Here is a 9,919-nt window from a genome sequence, read left to right on the forward strand (position 1 = left end):
CCATCCGATCGATAGGGACGGCCAGGATTAAATCCAGCCAGCCCTGAACAGGTACGCCATGCAGACCATCGGATTTAGATCCAACGACCACAGTTTTTTAAATAGAGCGACTCACCAAGCGCCCGTCCGATCGCAATCCAACGGACCAGATCAGATTTTTGTCTTCCCGAACCGGTATGCACTCTCCACCGCAGATGCCCGAATCTATGGTGCGGATTTTATGAAGACGCGATCCAATCTGGATCACCCGATCCATACCAAGGGCTCAGATTTAGTCACTGATGAGAACCTTCAGCGCTCAATCGTGGCCGTCCCCCAATAGAACGACGACCAGGGCAGTGTCACCTACCTCCCAACGATGCCAACGGCCGTCGCCCAGGGGTCGCGGCGGCGACCGCCGGAGTTGCGCTACACTGTGCCATGATGCCCCAAAATCCGATCCAAGAGGTGCTTTACAACGACGACACGAAGGAGAAACGAAGGGGAGGGGGTCTCACCTAGCATGGGCGGTGCAGAGGGCTCCGCCCACGTCGCAGGGCGATATTGCGGCGGTGGCTTGATCCCGGTGAGCAATTGGTAGCGCTCGGGTACACTACATCGCTGTGAAGTCCACAACCATGTGCAGCGTGCCACCGTGAACCTTCTTGAGTACTTTATCGGAGATAGACGCGCCCAGGGTGCGCGGTCATCGGAGAGGAGCGGCCCCGCCGCGATCTACGAGCTCTGGCAAGAAATTCCCATCACTCCGTGGCATAACAAGCTCCGATTCGACTTTGGTTATCATCCTCACATGCTGGTGACGCTACTTGACCAGAATCCTGACCCCGAACGCCATCCACCATTGGATTCGCCCTTGGCGGCTGTTTCCTCTCTGCTCATGGTGATACTGCGATGGAAAAAGGGGGCGCGGACCCGGTTTTATAATGGGCGAGCTGAGCGGACTCGACGGAAATCCCACGCGCGAAGAACGGCGGATCTGTTCGCCCAGGCCTACGATGCGGACTCCGTTCGAGGAGGCGCGCGAGGAAGACGGAGGACAGGGACTGCCACGTGGTGGAGGAAGGGACAACGCACGATTTATATCCTGAACACAGGAGTCCAAGCGAGATCCGCCCGCGAGGTCACCGACAATGGCGGACGCCATTCGTTTCGCCCATCTTGTTGTGATAACGCGGAGGAGCTGACGGTGTGGGGCCCGACCAGCAGTCACCCAAAGGCGGACGCCATCACAGCTTTGGCGAATATGGCCCACCAGCGAGAGGGAGCAACGAAGCAACAATACGGCGCGCGACGCTGAGAGTTGGACGCCAACAACGGGACCCACAGGACCAGTGACTCCGATAAAAGAAAAGGAGAGGGGAGATACTGGGCCGCCCGAGGACCAAAACCAAGAGTGGGCCGACAGAGCTTGATTTGGCCCGTGGTAGGGTTTTCTGTTTTTCTTTTCTTTTTTTTATTTTGTTTCAGTTTTAACTTTAAGTTTTGAATTCAGGTTTCCACAAATACATGCACAAGAAAAAGAAATACTAATATGAGATGCAATATTATATATATATATATTACTGATTTTTTATTTTTATTTAAGCAACACTTTTAATCATGCCACACACATATTATTCTCTTTAAGGAAAAAAAATCTTTTGAAGTTTATTTGAAAGTCATTTCCACTATTTTATTTCTTATTTATTTATTTTATTATTTTCCCTTATAAAAATTTTGGGCTTTACAAATGCTACCCCCTTAACAGAAATCTCGTCCTCGAGATTTGTAGGAAAAAGGGGTTAATAGGGTGTTGTGTTTAGTCTTGGCTTTTATTTTCCCCTTAATTTTAATGCTCCCAAAAGTTACCCCTCCTTACAAGTTATGGCTAGAGAAACATGGGCATATTGTGTTCTAGCTAATATGTAGGATTATAGAAGAGAAGGTTAGGCAGGGAAAACTTCTATTCTGGATAGTGGATCTTGACTCATCTGATGATCTGGTTGACTCTTGATCTTCCTTGTTGAGGTTGATCTCCTCCTTTTCCGGTCTTGGTCTCATTGAGTCGTGGTCGGTGTATATCATCAGAGTTGGGGGAATATGGTTAAGATAGTTATGGATGAGATAGACTACATGATGTAGGTCAAAATCTGGTTGGTCAGGTGTGGGTTAATAGATTATGCAATCCATCAAGACTCTATTGGTTGGGTTAGCTCATAGTTGTTATTCTAGAGTGGGATAAATACGCTAATTAGGGCAAGATGAATCCATAAGGATAAGGTAGAATATTTTGAGGTCAGTTAGATCTATTAGGATAAGATAAAATCTTTTCAAGATAAGATGGATCTAGATACATTAGGATAAGTTAGGATCTTTTGAGATAAGATAGATCTATGAGTGTAGGATAGAATCTTTTAAGATGAGATGGATATGGTTGGGCTAGATACTTTAATGAGGGATAATCTAGTTTGTTTAGTTATTTTATAAATATTATCCTTTATGCCTAGATATATATGCAGATGTAATTGTGGACATTGATCCGCAATCGATCACACTCAATCAAAGATCCAAATCAGACAAATATCATAAGAAGATATCTATATAAAAAATAGTTTTGTTTTTTTGTTCCTAAGAATAGGTCTCCTACTCCTAAAGGTCACTTTAAGCACGAGATTTTAAGAGTGTGAAATCCACATTTGTCTTTAGAAGGAAAAGGTAAGAATAATCAGAGTAAGCGGAAATAGATGAAAAAAGATTAAGAAAAGTTTCAGAAAGAATCAGAGTAGCAAAGGTAAGTAGGGTTGTCCAGTTTTATCTAGGTTTCGTCCTACAGTCAACATTCCTCTGATACCACTTCTGTCACACCCGGGTTTTAGGGGTCCAAAGCCCGGGCGCGAACATAATCACCAGGTGTGCTGGGACCAAGTCTCACACATATGATGAATCATGGCACAGGATCGAATGTCACAACTTTACTATATAATAGGAGTTCTATACAAAATAAATAAATAATTACATTATAAGGAGACAACGGTCCAGCAACCCAAAGTTGACTGGGAGACGACGGCCTAGACCTCTCACGAACTCGCCACAACATCCTCCATGCGCCTCATCCTGCGGTACCTGTTCTTGAGCTGTGGGGGGGTGTGAGACAGCAAGAGTGAGCTCACATACGTTCATCGCTCAACAAGTTGTGGGGAATAATGTGAATGAACTCGCCAAAGGTGGGAGTTCATGTGAAGTGTAAGGCTTACCAAAGAGGATGGTTAGAGCTGAGCATTGCTTTTAAAGTTGGTCAAAATTTTATTAGCAATTACTAAGTATAAGTGAATACCAAACCCAATTAAGTAGTAGAACAGAAGTAACAACATCACCTGCGATGCAATGCATATGACAAATTGGATTTAGTTCCATAAATTAATCATGTAAGGGTCCGAGCTGCTCATGACCGTGAGCACGACTAGTATACCAGTTTTACACTCTGCAGAGGTTGCACATCTTTACCCACAAGTCATGTTACCCATCTGCCAAGGGATCGCAACTTCCCATACACCTCTACCGAGGAGGCGAGGCATGGTAACACTACGAGGCCTTTACAAAGTTCCACTAGCTTCAGAAAACCCGCTACAGTTTATAGGAAGCTCCAATGCAGGGTTCTTGCCTGACCGCCATCGCAGCAAAATCAATCAAGGACCTCCCTACACTGACCACTCCCCTACTGCCCTTGCCCCTTTCGGGTAAGATAGTCCTCCACTAGCTTTCCTAATTAATCAGCCAAGGGCGTCCATAAACCCTTGTGGTAGCACTGTTTTTCCGGGTGGTCGCTCCATGTTCCAATTAACATAATGATCTTATCATGAACAGTAAATAACAACGGATAACAAAAGTATAATCATGAATAATGTATCTTCATACCCAAAACCACATAAAGCACTAGCAAGTACTACCCAAAAAGTTCAGTGGTAAACAAGGTATAAAGATAATCAAACTAGGGTAACCTATTGGGTCCCATCAAAATTAACCTATGCAGATCATTATGATTAATTAGAACATGAGTGGGTAAAAAGAAGTGATCAAGGGCACAACTTGCCTGGGACTTGAGATTCCAGGTACCAACTTGCTCTTCAGGTGACACGTGTCCTTACCGCTAGTCGTAGCAATACAAACAAATAGTGTATATGCAAAATTAACATCACACCAAACATAAGAACAAACTGCGTAATAACGATCTACGCGATACTACGAGATCGTAGAAACAAGAACCACTAAATTCGGAGCTACGGATATTGAGTTATGAATTTCTGAAATCAATTAGCACCTAGAATAGATTAATTCAATTGAGCAATTTTAATTCAAGTTTCATGGTTAAACAAAGGTACTAGGTGATAAACAATATTAATACAAAATTAATGCCACTGAAATGAATTAATTTGGAGTTAAAATGAATTAAATATGAATTAAATAAGTTTTAAGATTTATTCTTATACTAAAAATCAATTTCTAATATTAATTATCTAGTTTCTCTATTATCTGGACTGCGCGCATATTAAACAGAGATGCAGGGGCTCGGGGTAATATTTCTAAGACACAGCGCACAACACCAATGGATGGCGGGTTGGTTAATAAATATCAGAGGGGCTCTTTAGCAATTGTGGCACGGTGAAGGGGTACGGGCCGATCTCGGCCATCCGATCGATAGGGACGACCAGGATTAAATCCAGCCAGCCCTGAACAGGTACGCCATGCAGACCATCAGATTTAGATCCAACGACCACAGTTTTTTAAATAGAGCAACTCACCAAGCGCCCGTCCGATCGCAATCCAACGGACCAGATCAGATTTTTGTCTTCCCGAACCGGTATGCACTCTCCACCGCAGATCCCCGAATCTATGGTGCAGATTTTATGAAGACGCGATCCAATCTGGATCACCCGATCCATACCAAGGGCTTAGATTTAGTCACTGATGAGAACCTTCAGCGCTCAATCGTGGCCGTCCCCCAATAGAACGACGGCCAGGGCAGTGTCACCTACCTCCCAACGATGCCAACGGCCGTCGCCCAGGGGTCGCGGCGGCGACCGCCGGAGTTGCGCTACACTGTGCCATGATGCCCCAAAATCCGATCCAAGAGGTGCTTTACAACGACGGCACGAAGGAGAAACGAAGGGGAGGGGGTCTCACCTAGCATGGGCGGTGCAGAGGGCTCCGCCCACGTCGCAGGGCGATATTGCGGCGGTGGCTTGATCCCGGTGAGCAATTGGTAGCGCTCGGGTAGACTACATCGCTGTGAAGTCCACAACCATGTGCAGCGTGCCACCGTGAACCTTCTTGAGTACTTTATCAGAGATAGACGCGCCCAGGGTGCGTGGTCATCGGAGAGGAGCGGCCCCACCGCGATCTACGAGCTCTGGCAAGAAATTCCCATCACTCCGTGGCATAACAAGCTCCGATTCGACTTTGGTTATCATCCTCACATGCTGGTGACGCTACTTGACCAGAATCCTAACCCCGAACGCCATCCACCATTGGATTCGCCCTTGGCGGCTGTTTCCTCCAAGATTTCATCGGAGTTTCATTGAAGGTTTCTCCAAGATTGCCAGACCAATGACAACCTTGTTGGCAAAGAAGGTTGAGTTCAAGTGGACCCCAGCATGCCAGAAGTCCTTTGAGACATTGAAGGAGAAGTTGACAACGACACCCGTATTGATTCTACCAGATGTTCACAAGCCATTCTCAGTATACTGTGATGTACACCGGACTGGAATGTGTGTTGATGCAGGAAGGGAGAGTAGTGGCATACTTGTCCCGACAGTTGAAGATTCATGAGAAGAATTATCCTACTCATGATCTAGAATTAGCAGCCGTGGGTCATGCATTGAAGACTTAGAGGCATTATCTTTATGGGCAGAAATGTGATATCTACACGGACCACAAGAGTCTCAAATATATATTCACTCAGTCAGAGCTAAACATGAGACATCGAAGATGTCTAGAGTTGATCAAAGATTATGAATTGGAGATTCATTATCACCTAGACAAAGCAAATGTGGTTGCAGATGCTCTGAGTAGAAAGAGTTAAGTCAATATGTTGGCCGCTCACCCGATACCGTATGAGCTAGCGAAGGAGTTTGACAGATTGAGTCTCAGATTTCTAAACAACACCCAAGGGGTGACAATCGAGTTAGAACCCACTCCAGAGCAAGACATCAGGAAAGGTCAGAAGGATGATGAGAAGATCAACGAGATCCGACAGCTGATCATAGATGGGAAAGGCAAGGATTTCCGTGAAGATGCAGAAGGGATGGTATGGTTCAAGGACAGACTGTGTGTTCCCAACATCAAATCGATCTGGGAAATTATTCTCAAGGAAGCTCATGAGACAACATACACCCTAGTAGTGAGAAGATGTACCAAGACCTAAAGAAAAGATTCTGGTGGTACCGTATGAAAAGGGAAATAGCAGAGTATGTAGTTGTATGCGACAGTTGTCAGAGGATTAAAGCGGAAAACCAGAGACGTGCAGGTTTGTTGCAGCCGTTGCAGATTCCTCAGTGGAAATAGGATGAGATCGGAATGGACTTTATAGTCGGTTTGCCTCGCACTCGTACTGGTTATGACTCTATCTGGGTAGTAGTGGACCGTTTGACAAAGGCGGCCCGTTTCATACCAGTCAAGACCACCTACAACAGTGCAGTGTTGGCCGAACTATACATGTCTCGGATCGTGTGCTTGCATGGTGTCCCGAAGAAGATAGTATCAGATAGAGGCACTCAGTTCACCTCTCATTTTTTGCAGCAGTTGCATGAAGCTTTGGGCACACACTTGAAGTTCAGCTGAGCTTACCACCCGCAGACAGATGGTCAAACAGAGAGAACCAATCAGATTCTGGAGGATATGTTGAGGGCTTGTGCTTTGCAAGACAAAATAGGTTGGGACAAGAGATTACCATATGCGGAATTCTCTTACAACAACAACTATCAAGCCAGTCTGAAGATGTCACCATTCGAAGCGCTCTATGGGAGGAACTGCAGAACTCCATTGCATTGGGACCAACCCGGCGAAAGGCAGGTGTTCGGTCCAGATATTTTTCTTGAAGCCGAAGAGAACATCAGATTGGTCCGAGAGAATTTGAAGGCAGCACAGTCCCGACAGCGAAGCTATGCTGACACCAGAAGAAGGGAACTCAGTTTTGAAGTAGGAGACTATGTCTACTTGAAGGTGTCACCCATCAGAGGAACCAAAAGGTTTGGAGTCAAAGGCAAGCTAGCACCTCGATACACCAGGCCGTATCAGATTCAAGCAAGACGTGGAGAAGTGGCTTATCAACTCAGCTTACCAGAGAATCTGTCCGCTGTACACGATGTGTTCCATGTGTCTCAGTTGAAGAAATGCATGAGAGTGCCAGAAGAGCAGTTGCCAGCAGAGGATCTTGAAGTTCAAGAAGATCTGACATATATTGAGAAGCCAACTCAAATTCTGGAGATAGCAAATCGTGTCACTCAGAGAAGTACCATCAGGATGTGCAAAGTCAAATGGGGTCTGAAAGGGAATTAAGCTTACACCTTTTTCCAAATTGATTTTGGTGGTTGAATTGCCCAACACAAATAATTGGACTAACTAGTTTGCTCTAGTCTATAAGTTCTACAGGTGCCAAAGGTTCACAATAAGCCAATAAAAAGACCAAGAAAGGGGTCAAACAAAGAGAGCAAAAGACAACCCAAAGGCACCCTGGTCTGGCGCACCGGACTGTCCGGTGTGCCACCGGACGGTGTCCGGTGCACCACCAGACAGTGTCCGGTGCACCAGGGTACTCGACGCTGAACTCGCTACCTTCGGGAAATTCCAAGGGCGCTCCGCTATAATTCACCGGACTGTCCGGTGTGCCAGCGGAGCAACGGCTACTTCGCGCGCAACGGTCGTCTACAACCGCATTCAATGCGCTACAGTGCGCGCCAGAGTCAGAGCACGCGCAGTTGGCGCACCGGACAGTCTACAGGACCTGTCCGGTGCACCACCGGACAGCCCAGAGGCCCCACAAGTCAGAGCTCCAACGGTCGAACCCCAATGGTCTGCTGACGTGGCTGGCGCATCGGACAGTGTCCGGTGGCGCACCGGACTGTCCGGTGCGCCATGCGACAGCACACTTCCAACGACCATTTTTGGTGGTTGGGGCTATAAATACCCCAACCACCCCACATTCAATGGCATCCAAGTTTTCTACACTTCTACACCTTACAAGAGCTATAGCATTCAATACAAGACACACCAAAGAGATCAAATCCTCTCCCAACTCCACACAAAGCTTTAGTGATTAGAGAGAGAGAGAGAGATTTGTTGTGTTCATTTGAGCTCTTGCGCTTGGATTGCTTCTTTTGTTTCTCATTCTTTCGTGATCAACTTAATTGTAACCGAGGCAAGAGACACCAATTGTGTGGTGGTCCTTGCGGGGACTTTGTGTCCCGTTTTATTGAGAAGAGAAGCTCACTCGGTCTAAGTGACTGTTTGAGAGAGGGAAAGGGTTGAAAGAGACCCGGTCTTTGTGACCACCTCAATGGGGAGTAGGTTTGCAAGAACCGAACCTCGGTAAAACAAATCCTTGTGTCTCACTCTTTATTTGCTTGCGATTTGTTTTCACCCTCTCTCTCGGACTCATTCATATTTCTAACGCTAACTCGGTTTGTAGTTGTGCTTAAGTTTATAAATTTCAGATTCGCCCTATTCACCCCCCTCTAGGCGACTTTCAATTGGTATCAGAGCCCGGTGCTTCATTAGAGCCTAACCGCTCGAAGTGATGTCGGGAGCATCCGCCAAGAGGGATCTCGGGACCGGCGACAAGTCCGCAAGCTCGGGAAGAACACACTCAAGGGAGTCCGCCCACAAGCACAAGGAGGAATCCTCTTCCTCCATCAAGTCCCATCGGATGGGTGACAAGAAGAAGAAAATGAGGAAGGTGGTCTACTACGAGACCGACTCTTCGTCACCCTCCACCTCCGGCTCGGAATCGGCCTCCACCACTTCAAAGCGCCATGAGCACAAGAAGTATAGTAAGATGCCCCTTCGCTATCCTCGCATTTCTAGACGCACTCCATTACTCTCCGTTCCATTAGGCAAACCACCTATGTTTGAACGTGAAGATTATTCTATGTGGAGTGATAAAATGAGGCATCACCTAACCTCACTCCACAAAAGCATATGGGATATTGTTGAGTATGGAGTGCAGGTACCAAAGAAGGGAGACAAAGATTATGACTCGGAGGAGGTCGAACAAATCCAACACTTCAACTCCCAAGCCACGACTATACTCCTTGCCTCTCTAAGTCGAGAGGAGTATAATAAGGTGCAAGGGTTGAAGAGTGCAAATGAGATTTGGGACGTGCTAAAGACCGCGCACGAAGGAGACGAGGTGACCAAGATCACCAAGTGAGAGACGATCGAGGGGGAGCTCGGTCTCTTCCGGCTTCGCCAAGGGGAGGAGCCACAATATATGTACAACCGGCTCAAGACCTTGGTGAATCAAGTGCGCAACCTCGAGAGCAAAAAATGGGATGACCATGAAATGGTTAAGGTTATTCTTAGATCACTTGTGTTCCTTAACCCTACACAAGTTCAATTAATTTGTGGTAATCCTAGATATACACTAATGACTCCCGAGGAAGTAATAGGAAACTTTGTGAGCTTTGAGTTGATGATCAAAGGCTCAAAGAAAATTATCGAGCACGACGGCCCCTCCACGCCCGAAGCACAACCGATCGCATTCAAGGCGACGGAGGAGAAGAAAGAGGAGTCTACATCAAGTAGACAACCCATCGACGCCTCCAAGCTCGACAATGAGGAAATGGCGCTCATCATCAAGAGCTTCCGCCAAATCCTCAAGCAAAGGAGGGGGAAGGATTACAAGCCCTGCTCCAAGAAAGTTTGCTACAAGTGTGGTAAGCCCGGT

Source organism: Zea mays, chromosome 7 (genome assembly GCF_902167145.1).
Source record: "Zea mays cultivar B73 chromosome 7, Zm-B73-REFERENCE-NAM-5.0, whole genome shotgun sequence".
NCBI classification, from domain to species: Eukaryota; Viridiplantae; Streptophyta; class Magnoliopsida; order Poales; family Poaceae; genus Zea; species Zea mays.